General features: G+C 49.5%; 8 non-coding genes across 8 annotated transcripts; all 8 read right to left on the reverse strand.

Annotated features, from left to right (window-relative positions):
* Positions 1-170: 170 nt before the first annotated feature.
* On the reverse strand, positions 171-244 carry Trnaa-agc (transfer RNA alanine (anticodon AGC)). The gene has a single exon. It is a non-coding gene; the product is annotated as a tRNA-Ala (tRNA).
* A 1397-nt stretch (positions 245-1641) lies between these two features.
* Positions 1642-1715, reverse strand: Trnaa-agc (transfer RNA alanine (anticodon AGC)). The gene has a single exon. It is a non-coding gene; the product is annotated as a tRNA-Ala (tRNA).
* A 1421-nt stretch (positions 1716-3136) lies between these two features.
* Positions 3137-3214, reverse strand: Trnaa-agc (transfer RNA alanine (anticodon AGC)). Its single transcript has one exon. It is a non-coding gene; the product is annotated as a tRNA-Ala (tRNA).
* Positions 3215-4596: 1382 nt separating this feature from the next.
* On the reverse strand, positions 4597-4670 carry Trnaa-agc (transfer RNA alanine (anticodon AGC)). The gene has a single exon. It is a non-coding gene; the product is annotated as a tRNA-Ala (tRNA).
* Positions 4671-6067: 1397 nt separating this feature from the next.
* On the reverse strand, positions 6068-6145 carry Trnaa-agc (transfer RNA alanine (anticodon AGC)). The gene has a single exon. It is a non-coding gene; the product is annotated as a tRNA-Ala (tRNA).
* Positions 6146-9033: 2888 nt separating this feature from the next.
* Trnaa-agc (transfer RNA alanine (anticodon AGC)) lies at positions 9034-9111 on the reverse strand. Its single transcript has one exon. It is a non-coding gene; the product is annotated as a tRNA-Ala (tRNA).
* A 1393-nt stretch (positions 9112-10504) lies between these two features.
* Positions 10505-10578, reverse strand: Trnaa-agc (transfer RNA alanine (anticodon AGC)). The gene has a single exon. It is a non-coding gene; the product is annotated as a tRNA-Ala (tRNA).
* Positions 10579-11964: 1386 nt separating this feature from the next.
* Trnaa-agc (transfer RNA alanine (anticodon AGC)) lies at positions 11965-12042 on the reverse strand. The gene has a single exon. It is a non-coding gene; the product is annotated as a tRNA-Ala (tRNA).
* Positions 12043-12665: the final 623 nt, after the last annotated feature.

Raw genomic sequence — 12665 nt, forward strand, 5'->3', positions numbered from 1 at the left:
AGTCACAACCAGCAACACCACGCAAAGAATGGGACCGTGCAGAGGGATTTACGTGAAATCGGCGCAATTGTGGATGCTAATCGTTCGCTTGTATCTGCCTACACACCTCTGCCGGTTGGGAATTATTCCACTTGCATGGCAAGGTGCTCATGTAGGTGCGTTAAAAATTCTGGAGGCGCTGGGTATCGATCCCAGTACCTCTCGCACGCTAAGCGAGCGCTCTACCATCTGAGCTACGCCCACCCCCCCGATGACTAGTAGTGCTACATACAGTCATATCAACGTCACAGACCCTTGCACTCCCATTATTCCGCAGACAAACACTACTCTCTATGTATCAGTGAGGGTGTCTTTCAGGTTTCGTGCATTCTGTATCGAATCGTAGTTGGCCACAATGAAAGTGGCACGCATAACGTCGAAAATAGAGTTCAGACACCGCTCTGAGTAAGACGAACGTGTTGTCCACCTCTAGACTTCAATGACGTTAAGCCGTGATACCTAAGACAGATCTGCACTCGATGACACCACGATAACAGCCGGTCCCCACACTTACATCTTGCTCTCCTTATGACAGTATACATCGTATCAGTCTGTGACGCTGGTTTTGCAACTTCTTGCGTGCGTTTATGTTCGCCGCGACCAACACTTACCATGCACTGAACACAAAACATGGAGGAGCCAGGGCTTGAACCCGAGACCGTTCACACGCTAAGCGAACGATCTGCCAACTGAGCTACAGCTACACACACGACCAAGCCTGGATATTCTCCATTCTTTGCGACTCTGATGTGCACGGACACGATGGTTGGTTGGTTTGTAGCGGCGAAGGTACCAGAATACAAAGGCGCGGACACGTTCATATACACAAGAGTTCCAAGTAGTTTCGATGCTCTGGTATTACGAATGCAAATTCCGTCTGTTTTGAACGTCTTAAATTGAAAGGGCGGTCACAAATTGGTCCATTTCACTCCTTGTCCACAATCACACAGCACCTGAGGTAACAAGCACATCTCGAGCCCCATTGTGCTCTCCATTGTTCATGCCAACTCAGTGCCTCGCTCTTTGCTACTGTGTAAAACTCTTGTCGTCCAACTGCAAAACACTGGGACACAACAAGTTTCCGCGTCCCCATTGCACTGATCGTACTACGAAACGCTCCCCAAACTTGGCAATCACCCATGCAGATGACTTTTCCGACTTTACACGACGCTCACGCAACGCTCACGCTAGTGACAGCCTTATTTATAGTTCGACGTCGCGCCAAAGCGAATGAGCACATTTCGCCTACGGCTTAGGCCGCTCTTCTAGTGTGGCTGCTCTGTGTCTGCAGGCAGCGAGGGGCTGGAAGCTTCCTGTGTTCGCACCTATATCACCTGTGCTTCCTTGTCAGAGACCGACTATCGCAAAACATACAACTCACTCCATGAATTGATTGCTACGGCATCTGTTATCAGCAGTCACAACCAGCAACACCAGTAGCAGCCGACTGCACGCAAAGAATGGGAACGTGCAGAGGGAATTACGTGAAATCGGCGCAATTGTGGATGCTAATCGTTCGCTTGTATCTGCCTACACACCTCTGCCGGTTGGGAATTATTCCACTTGCATGGCAAGGTGCTCATGTAGGTGCGTTAAAAATTCTGGAGGCGCTGGGTATCGATCCCAGTACCTCTCGCACGCTAAGCGAGCGCTCTACCATCTGAGCTACGCCTACCCCCCCGATAACTAGTAGTGCTACATACAGTCATATCAACGTCACAGACCCTTGCACTCCCATTATTCCGCAGACAAACACTACTCTCTATGTATCAGTGAGGGTGTCTTTCAGGTTTCGTGCATTCTGTATCGAATCGTAGTTGGCCACAATGAAAGTGGCACGCATAACGTCGAAAATTGAGTTCAGACACCGCTCTGAGTAAGACGAACGTGTTGTCCACCTCTAGACTTCAATGACGTTAAGCCGTGATACCTAAGACAGATCTGCACTCGATGACACCACGATAACAGCCGGTCCCCACACTTACATCTTGCTCTCCTTATGACAGTATACATCGTATCAGTCTGTGACGCTGGTTTTGCAACTTCTTGCGTGCGTTTATGTTCGCCGCAACCAACACTTACCATGCACTGAACACAAAACATGGAGGAGCCGGGGCTTGAACCCGAGACCGTTCACACGCTAAGCGAACGATCTGCCAACTGAGCTACAGCTACACACACGACCAAGCCTGGCTATTCTCCATTCTTTGCGACTCTGATGTGCACGGACACGATGGTTGGTTGGTTTGTAGCGGCGAAGGTACCAGAATACAAAGGCGGGGACACGTTCATATACACAAGAGTTCCAAGTAGTTTCGATGCTCTGGTATTACGAATGCAAATTCCGTCTGTTTTGAACTGGTATTACGAATGCAAATTCCGTCTGTTTTGAACGTCTTAAATTGAAAGGGCGGTCACAAATTGGTCCATTTCACTCCTTGTCCACAATCACACAGCACCTGAGGTAACAAGCACATCTCGAGCCCCATTGTGCTCTCCATTGTTCATGCCAACTCAGTGCCTCGCTCTTTGCTACTGTGTAAAACTCTTGTCGTCCAACTGCAAAACACTGGGACACAACAAGTTTCCGCGTCCCCATTGCACTGATCGTACTACGAAACGCTCCCCAAACTTGGCAATCACCCATGCAGATGACTTTTCCGACTTTACACGACGCTCACGCTAGTGACAGCCTTATTTATAGTTCGACGTCGCGCCAAAGCGAATGAGCACATTTCGCCTACGGCTTAGGCCGCTCTTCTAGTGTGGCTGCTCTGTGTCTGCAGGCAGCGAGGGGCTGCAAGCTTCCTGTGTTCGCACCTATATCACCTGTGCTTCCTTGTCAGAGACAGACTATCGCAAAACATACAACTCACTCCATGAATTGATTGCTACGGCATCTGTTATCAGCAGTCACAACCAGCAACACCAGTAGCAGCCGACTGCACGCAAAGAATGGGAACGTGCAGAGGGAATTACGTGAAATCGGCGCAATTGTGGATGCTAATCGTTCGCTTGTATCTGCCTACACACCTCTGCCGGTTGGGAATTATTCCACTTGCATGGCAAGGTGCTCATGTAGGTGCGTTAAAAATTCTGGAGGCGCTGGGTATCGATCCCAGTACCTCTCGCACGCTAAGCGAGCGCTCTACCATCTGAGCTACGCCCACACTCCCGATAACTAGTAGTGCTACATACAGTCATATCAACGTCACAGACCCTTGCACTCCCATTATTCCGCAGACAAACACTACTCTCTATGTATCAGTGAGGGTGTCTTTCAGGTTTCGTGCATTCTGTATCGAATCGTAGTTGGCCACAATGAAAGTGGCACGCATAACGTCGAAAATAGAGTTCAGACACCGCTCTGAGTAAGACGAACGTGTTGTCCACCTCTAGACTTCAATGACGTTAAGCCGTGATACCTAAGACAGATCTGCACTCGATGACACCATGATAACAGCCGGTCCCCACACTTACATCTTGCTCTCCTTATGACAGTATACATCGTATCAGTCTGTGACGCTGGTTTTGCAACTTCTTGCGTGCGTTTATGTTCGCCGCGACCAACACTTACCATGCACTGAACACAAAACATGGAGGAGCCGGGGCTTGAACCCGAGACCGTTCACACGCTAAGCGAACGATCTGCCAACTGAGCTACAGCTACACACACGACCAAGCCTGGCTATTCTCCATTCTTTGCGACTCTGATGTGCACGGACACGATGGTTGGTTGGTTTGTAGCGGCGAAGGTACCAGAATACAAAGGCGCGGACACGTTCATATACACAAGAGTTCCAAGTAGTTTCGATGCTCTGGTATTACGAATGCAAATTCCGTCTGTTTTGAACGTCTTAAATTGAAAGGGCGGTCACAAATTGGTCCATTTCACTCCTTGTCCACAATCACACAGCACCTGAGGTAACAAGCACATCTCGAGCCCCATTGTGCTCTCCATTGTTCATGCCAACTCAGTGCCTCGCTCTTTGCTACTGTGTAAAACTCTTGTCGTCCAACTGCAAAACACTGGGACACAACAAGTTTCCGCGTCCCCATTGCACTGATCGTACTACGAAACGCTCCCCAAACTTGGCAATCACCCATGCAGATGACTTTTCCGACTTTACACGACGCTCACGCTAGTGACAGCCTTATTTATAGTTCGACGTCGCGCCAAAGCGAATGAGCACATTTCGCCTACGGCTTAGGCCGCTCTTCTAGTGTGGCTGCTCTGTGTCTGCAGGCAGCGAGGGGCTGCAAGCTTCCTGTGTTCGCACCTATATCACCTGTGCTTCCTTGTCAGAGACAGACTATCGCAAAACATACAACTCACTCCATGAATTGATTGCTACGGCATCTGTTATCAGCAGTCACAACCAGCAACACCAGTAGCAGCCGACTGCACGCAAAGAATGGGAACGTGCAGAGGGAATTACGTGAAATCGGCGCAATTGTGGATGCTAATCGTTCGCTTGTATCTGCCTACACACCTCTGCCGGTTGGGAATTATTCCACTTGCATGGCAAGGTGCTCATGTAGGTGCGTTAAAAATTCTGGAGGCGCTGGGTATCGATCCCAGTACCTCTCGCACGCTAAGCGAGCGCTCTACCATCTGAGCTACGCCCACCACCCCGATAACTAGTAGTGCTACATACAGTCATATCAACGTCACAGACCCTTGCACTCCCATTATTCCGCAGACAAACACTACTCTCTATGTATCAGTGAGGGTGTCTTTCAGGTTTCGTGCATTCTGTATCGAATCGTAGTTGGCCACAATGAAAGTGGCACGCATAACGTCGAAAATAGAGTTGAGACACCGCTCTGAGTAAGACGAACGTGTTGTCCACCTCTAGACTTCAATGACGTTAAGCCGTGATACCTAAGACAGATCTGCACTCGATGACACCATGATAACAGCCGGTGCCCACACTTACATCTTGCTCTCCTTATGACAGTATACATCGTATCAGTCTGTGACGCTGGTTTTGCAACTTCTTGCGTGCGTTTATGTTCGCCGCGACCAACACTTACCATGCACTGAACACAAAACATGGAGGAGCCGGGGCTTGAACCCGAGACCGTTCACACGCTAAGCGAACGATCTGCCAACTGAGCTACAGCTACACACACGACCAAGCCTGGCTATTCTCCATTCTTTGCGACTCTGATGTGCACGGACACGATGGTTGGTTGGTTTGTAGCGGCGAAGGTACCAGAATACAAAGGCGCGGACACGTTCATATACACAAGAGTTCCAAGTAGTTTCGATGCTCTGGTATTACGAATGCAAATTCCGTCTGTTTTGAACGTCTTAAATTGAAAGGGCGGTCACAAATTGGTCCATTTCACTCCTTGTCCACAATCACACAGCACCTGAGGTAACAAGCACATCTCGAGCCCCATTGTGCTCTCCATTGTTCATGCCAACTCAGTGCCTCGCTCTTTGCTACTGTGTAAAACTCTTGTCGTCCAACTGCAAAACACTGGGACACAACAAGTTTCCGCGTCCCCATTGCACTGATCGTACTACGAAACGCTCCCCAAACTTGGCAATCACCCATGCAGATGACTTTTCCGACTTTACACGACGCTCACGCAACGCTCACGCTAGTGACAGCCTTATTTATAGTTCGCCGTCGCGCCAAAGCGAATGAGCACATTTCGCCTACGGCTTAGGCCGCTCTTCTAGTGTGGCTGCTCTGTGTCTGCAGGCAGCGAGGGGCTGCAAGCTTCCTGTGTTCGCACCTATATCACCTGTGCTTCCTTGTCAGAGACAGACTATCGCAAAACATACAACTCACTCCATGAATTGATTGCTACGGCATCTGTTATCAGCAGTCACAACCAGCAACACCAGTAGCAGCCGACTGCACGCAAAGAATGGGAACGTGCAGTGGGATTTACGTGAAATCGGCGCAATTGTGGATGCTAATCGTTCGCTTGTATCTGCCTACACACCTCTGCCGGTTGGGAATTATTCCACTTGCATGGCAAGGTGCTCATGTAGGTGCGTTAAAAATTCTGGAGGCGCTGGGTATCGATCCCAGTACCTCTCGCACGCTAAGCGAGCGCTCTACCATCTGAGCTACGCCCACACTCCCGATAACTAGTAGTGCTACATACAGTCATATCAACGTCACAGACCCTTGCACTCCCATTATTCCGCAGACAAACACTACTCTCTATGTATCAGTGAGGGTGTCTTTCAGGTTTCGTGCATTCTGTATCGAATCGTAGTTGGCCACAATGAAAGTGGCACGCATAACGTCGAAAATAGAGTTCAGACACCGCTCTGAGTAAGACGAACGTGTTGTCCACCTCTAGACTTCAATGACGTTAAGCCGTGATACCTAAGACAGATCTGCACTCGATGACACCATGATAACAGCCGGTCCCCACACTTACATCTTGCTCTCCTTATGACAGTATACATCGTATCAGTCTGTGACGCTGGTTTTGCAACTTCTTGCGTGCGTTTATGTTCGCCGCGACCAACACTTACCATGCACTGAACACAAAACATGGAGGAGCCGGGGCTTGAACCCGAGACCGTTCACACGCTAAGCGAACGATCTGCCAACTGAGCTACAGCTACACACACGACCAAGCCTGGCTATTCTCCATTCTTTGCGACTCTGATGTGCACGGACACGATGGTTGGTTGGTTTGTAGCGGCGAAGGTACCAGAATACAAAGGCGCGGACACGTTCATATACACAAGAGTTCCAAGTAGTTTCGATGCTCTGGTATTACGAATGCAAATTCCGTCTGTTTTGAACGTCTTAAATTGAAAGGGCGGTCACAAATTGGTCCATTTCACTCCTTGTCCACAATCACACAGCACCTGAGGTAACAAGCACATCTCGAGCCCCATTGTGCTCTCCATTGTTCATGCCAACTCAGTGCCTCCCTCTTTGCTACTGTGTAAAACTCTTGTCGTCCAACTGCAAAACACTGGGACACAACAAGTTTCCGCGTCCCCATTGCACTGATCGTACTACGAAACGCTCCCCAAACTTGGCAATCACCCATGCAGATGACTTTTCCGACTTTACACGACGCTCACGCAACGCTCACGCTAGTGACAGCCTTATTTATAGTTCGACGTCGCGCCAAAGCGAATGAGCACATTTCGCCTACGGCTTAGGCCGCTCTTCTAGTGTGGCTGCTCTGTGTCTGCAGGCAGCGAGGGGCTGGAAGCTTCCTGTGTTCGCACCTATATCACCTGTGCTTCCTTGTCAGAGACCGACTATCGCAAAACATACAACTCACTCCATGAATTGATTGCTACGGCATCTGTTATCAGCAGTCACAACCAGCAACACCAGTAGCAGCCGACTGCACGCAAAGAATGGGAACGTGCAGAGGGAATTACGTGAAATCGGCGCAATTGTGGATGCTAATCGTTCGCTTGTATCTGCCTACACACCTCTGCCGGTTGGGAATTATTCCACTTGCATGGCAAGGTGCTCATGTAGGTGCGTTAAAAATTCTGGAGGCGCTGGGTATCGATCCCAGTACCTCTCGCACGCTAAGCGAGCGCTATACCATCTGAGCTACGCCTACCCCCCCGATAACTAGTAGTGCTACATACAGTCATATCAACGTCACAGACCCTTGCACTCCCATTATTCCGCAGACAAACACTACTCTCTATGTATCAGTGAGGGTGTCTTTCAGGTTTCGTGCATTCTGTATCGAATCGTAGTTGGCCACAATGAAAGTGGCACGCATAACGTCGAAAATAGAGTTCAGACACCGCTCTGAGTAAGACGAACGTGTTGTCCACCTCTAGACTTCAATGACGTTAAGCCGTGATACCTAAGACAGATCTGCACTCGATGACACCATGATAACAGCCGGTCCCCACACTTACATCTTGCTCTCCTTATGACAGTATACATCGTATCAGTCTGTGACGCTGGTTTTGCAACTTCTTGCGTGCGTTTATGTTCGCCGCAACCAACACTTACCATGCACTGAACACAAAACATGGAGGAGCCGGGGCTTGAACCCGAGACCGTTCACACGCTAAGCGAACGATCTGCCAACTGAGCTACAGCTACACACACGACCAAGCCTGGCTATTCTCCATTCTTTGCGACTCTGATGTGCACGGACACGATGGTTGGTTGGTTTGTAGCGGCGAAGGTACCAGAATACAAAGGCGGGGACACGTTCATATACACAAGAGTTCCAAGTAGTTTCGATGCTCTGGTATTACGAATGCAAATTCCGTCTGTTTTGAACTGGTATTACGAATGCAAATTCCGTCTGTTTTGAACGTCTTAAATTGAAAGGGCGGTCACAAATTGGTCCATTTCACTCCTTGTCCACAATCACACAGCACCTGAGGTAACAAGCACATCTCGAGCCCCATTGTGCTCTCCATTGTTCATGCCAACTCAGTGCCTCGCTCTTTGCTACTGTGTAAAACTCTTGTCGTCCAACTGCAAAACACTGGGACACAACAAGTTTCCGCGTCCCCATTGCACTGATCGTACTACGAAACGCTCCCCAAACTTGGCAATCACCCATGCAGATGACTTTTCCGACTTTACACGACGCTCACGCTAGTGACAGCCTTATTTATAGTTCGACGTCGCGCCAAAGCGAATGAGCACATTTCGCCTACGGCTTAGGCCGCTCTTCTAGTGTGGCTGCTCTGTGTCTGCAGGCAGCGAGGGGCTGCAAGCTTCCTGTGTTCGCACCTATATCACCTGTGCTTCCTTGTCAGAGACAGACTATCGCAAAACATACAACTCACTCCATGAATTGATTGCTACGGCATCTGTTATCAGCAGTCACAACCAGCAACACCAGTAGCAGCCGACTGCACGCAAAGAATGGGAACGTGCAGAGGGAATTACGTGAAATCGGCGCAATTGTGGATGCTAATCGTTCGCTTGTATCTGCCTACACACCTCTGCCGGTTGGGAATTATTCCACTTGCATGGCAAGGTGCTCATGTAGGTGCGTTAAAAATTCTGGAGGCGCTGGGTATCGATCCCAGTACCTCTCGCACGCTAAGCGAGCGCTCTACCATCTGAGCTACGCCCACACTCCCGATAACTAGTAGTGCTACATACAGTCATATCAACGTCACAGACCCTTGCACTCCCATTATTCCGCAGACAAACACTACTCTCTATGTATCAGTGAGGGTGTCTTTCAGGTTTCGTGCATTCTGTATCGAATCGTAGTTGGCCACAATGAAAGTGGCACGCATAACGTCGAAAATAGAGTTCAGACACCGCTCTGAGTAAGACGAACGTGTTGTCCACCTCTAGACTTCAATGACGTTAAGCCGTGATACCTAAGACAGATCTGCACTCGATGACACCATGATAACAGCCGGTCCCCACACTTACATCTTGCTCTCCTTATGACAGTATACATCGTATCAGTCTGTGACGCTGGTTTTGCAACTTCTTGCGTGCGTTTATGTTCGCCGCGACCAACACTTACCATGCACTGAACACAAAACATGGAGGAGCCGGGGCTTGAACCCGAGACCGTTCACACGCTAAGCGAACGATCTGCCAACTGAGCTACAGCTACACACACGACCAAGCCTGGCTATTCTCCATTCTTTGCGACTCTGATGTGCACGGACACGATGGTTGGTTGGTTTGTAGCGGCGAAGGTACCAGAATACAAAGGCGCGGACACGTTCATATACACAAGAGTTCCAAGTAGTTTCGATGCTCTGGTATTACGAATGCAAATTCCGTCTGTTTTGAACGTCTTAAATTGAAAGGGCGGTCACAAATTGGTCCATTTCACTCCTTGTCCACAATCACACAGCACCTGAGGTAACAAGCACATCTCGAGCCCCATTGTGCTCTCCATTGTTCATGCCAACTCAGTGCCTCGCTCTTTGCTACTGTGTAAAACTCTTGTCGTCCAACTGCAAAACACTGGGACACAACAAGTTTCCGCGTCCCCATTGCACTGATCGTACTACGAAACGCTCCCCAAACTTGGCAATCACCCATGCAGATGACTTTTCCGACTTTACACGACGCTCACGCAACGCTCACGCTAGTGACAGCCTTATTTATAGTTCGCCGTCGCGCCAAAGCGAATGAGCACATTTCGCCTACGGCTTAGGCCGCTCTTCTAGTGTGGCTGCTCTGTGTCTGCAGGCAGCGAGGGGCTGCAAGCTTCCTGTGTTCGCACCTATATCACCTGTGCTTCCTTGTCAGAGACAGACTATCGCAAAACATACAACTCACTCCATGAATTGATTGCTACGGCATCTGTTATCAGCAGTCACAACCAGCAACACCAGTAGCAGCCGACTGCACGCAAAGAATGGGAACGTGCAGTGGGATTTACGTGAAATCGGCGCAATTGTGGATGCTAATCGTTCGCTTGTATCTGCCTACACACCTCTGCCGGTTGGGAATTATTCCACTTGCATGGCAAGGTGCTCATGTAGGTGCGTTAAAAATTCTGGAGGCGCTGGGTATCGATCCCAGTACCTCTCGCACGCTAAGCGAGCGCTCTACCATCTGAGCTACGCCCACCCCCCCGATAACTAGTAGTGCTACATACAGTCATATCAACGTCACAGACCCTTGCACTCCCATTATTCCGCAGACAAACACTACTCTCTATGTATCAGTGAGGGTGTCTTTCAGGTTTCGTGCATTCTGTATCGAATCGTAGTTGGCCACAATGAAAGTGGCACGCATAACGTCGAAAATAGAGTTCAGACACCGCTCTGAGTAAGACGAACGTGTTGTCCACCTCTAGACTTCAATGACGTTAAGCCGTGATACCTAAGACAGATCTGCACTCGATGACACCACGATAACAGCCGGTCCCCACACTTACATCTTGCTCTCCTTATGACAGTATACATCGTATCAGTCTGTGACGCTGGTTTTGCAACTTCTTGCGTGCGTTTATGTTCGCCGCGACCAACACTTACCATGCACTGAACACAAAACATGGAGGAGCCGGGGCTTGAACCCGAGACCGTTCACACGCTAAGCGAACGATCTGCCAACTGAGCTACAGCTACACACACGACCAAGCCTGGCTATTCTCCATTCTTTGCGACTCTGATGTGCACGGACACGATGGTTGGTTGGTTTGTAGCGGCGAAGGTACCAGAATACAAAGGCGCGGACACGTTCATATACACAAGAGTTCCAAGTAGTTTCGATGCTCTGGTATTACGAATGCAAATTCCGTCTGTTTTGAACGTCTTAAATTGAAAGGGCGGTCACAAATTGGTCCATTTCACTCCTTGTCCACAATCACACAGCACCTGAGGTAACAAGCACATCTCGAGCCCCATTGTGCTCTCCATTGTTCATGCCAACTCAGTGCCTCGCTCTTTGCTACTGTGTAAAACTCTTGTCGTCCAACTGCAAAACACTGGGACACAACAAGTTTCCGCGTCCCCATTGCACTGATCGTACTACGAAACGCTCCCCAAACTTGGCAATCACCCATGCAGATGACTTTTCCGACTTTACACGACGCTCACGCTAGTGACAGCCTTATTTATAGTTCGACGTCGCGCCAAAGCGAATGAGCACATTTCGCCTACGGCTTAGGCCGCTCTTCTAGTGTGGCTGCTCTGTGTCTGCAGGCAGCGAGGGGCTGCAAGCTTCCTGTGTTCGCACCTATATCACCTGTGCTTCCTTGTCAGAGACAGACTATCGCAAAACATACAACTCACTCCATGAATTGATTGCTACGGCATCTGTTATCAGCAGTCACAACCAGCAACACCAGTAGCAGCCGACTGCACGCAAAGAATGGGAACGTGCAGAGGGAATTACGTGAAATCGGCGCAATTGTGGATGCTAATCGTTCGCTTGTATCTGCCTACACACCTCTGCCGGTTGGGAATTATTCCACTTGCATGGCAAGGTGCTCATGTAGGTGCGTTAAAAATTCTGGAGGCGCTGGGTATCGATCCCAGTACCTCTCGCACGCTAAGCGAGCGCTCTACCATCTGAGCTACGCCCACACTCCCGATAACTAGTAGTGCTACATACAGTCATATCAACGTCACAGACCCTTGCACTCCCATTATTCCGCAGACAAACACTACTCTCTATGTATCAGTGAGGGTGTCTTTCAGGTTTCGTGCATTCTGTATCGAATCGTAGTTGGCCACAATGAAAGTGGCACGCATAACGTCGAAAATAGAGTTCAGACACCGCTCTGAGTAAGACGAACGTGTTGTCCACCTCTAGACTTCAATGACGTTAAGCCGTGATACCTAAGACAGATCTGCACTCGATGACACCATGATAACAGCCGGTCCCCACACTTACATCTTGCTCTCCTTATGACAGTATACATCGTATCAGTCTGTGACGCTGGTTTTGCAACTTCTTGCGTGCGTTTATGTTCGCCGCGACCAACACTTACCATGCACTGAACACAAAACATGGAGGAGCCGGGGCTTGAACCCGAGACCGTTCACACGCTAAGCGAACGATCTGCCAACTGAGCTACAGCTACACACACGACCAAGCCTGGCTATTCTCCATTCTTTGCGACTCTGATGTGCACGGACACGATGGTTGGTTGGTTTGTAGCGGCGAAGGTACCAGAATACAAAGGCGCGGACACGTTCATATACACAAGAG

Source organism: Schistocerca gregaria, chromosome 11 (assembly GCF_023897955.1).
Source record: "Schistocerca gregaria isolate iqSchGreg1 chromosome 11, iqSchGreg1.2, whole genome shotgun sequence".
Taxonomy (NCBI): domain Eukaryota; kingdom Metazoa; phylum Arthropoda; class Insecta; order Orthoptera; family Acrididae; genus Schistocerca; species Schistocerca gregaria.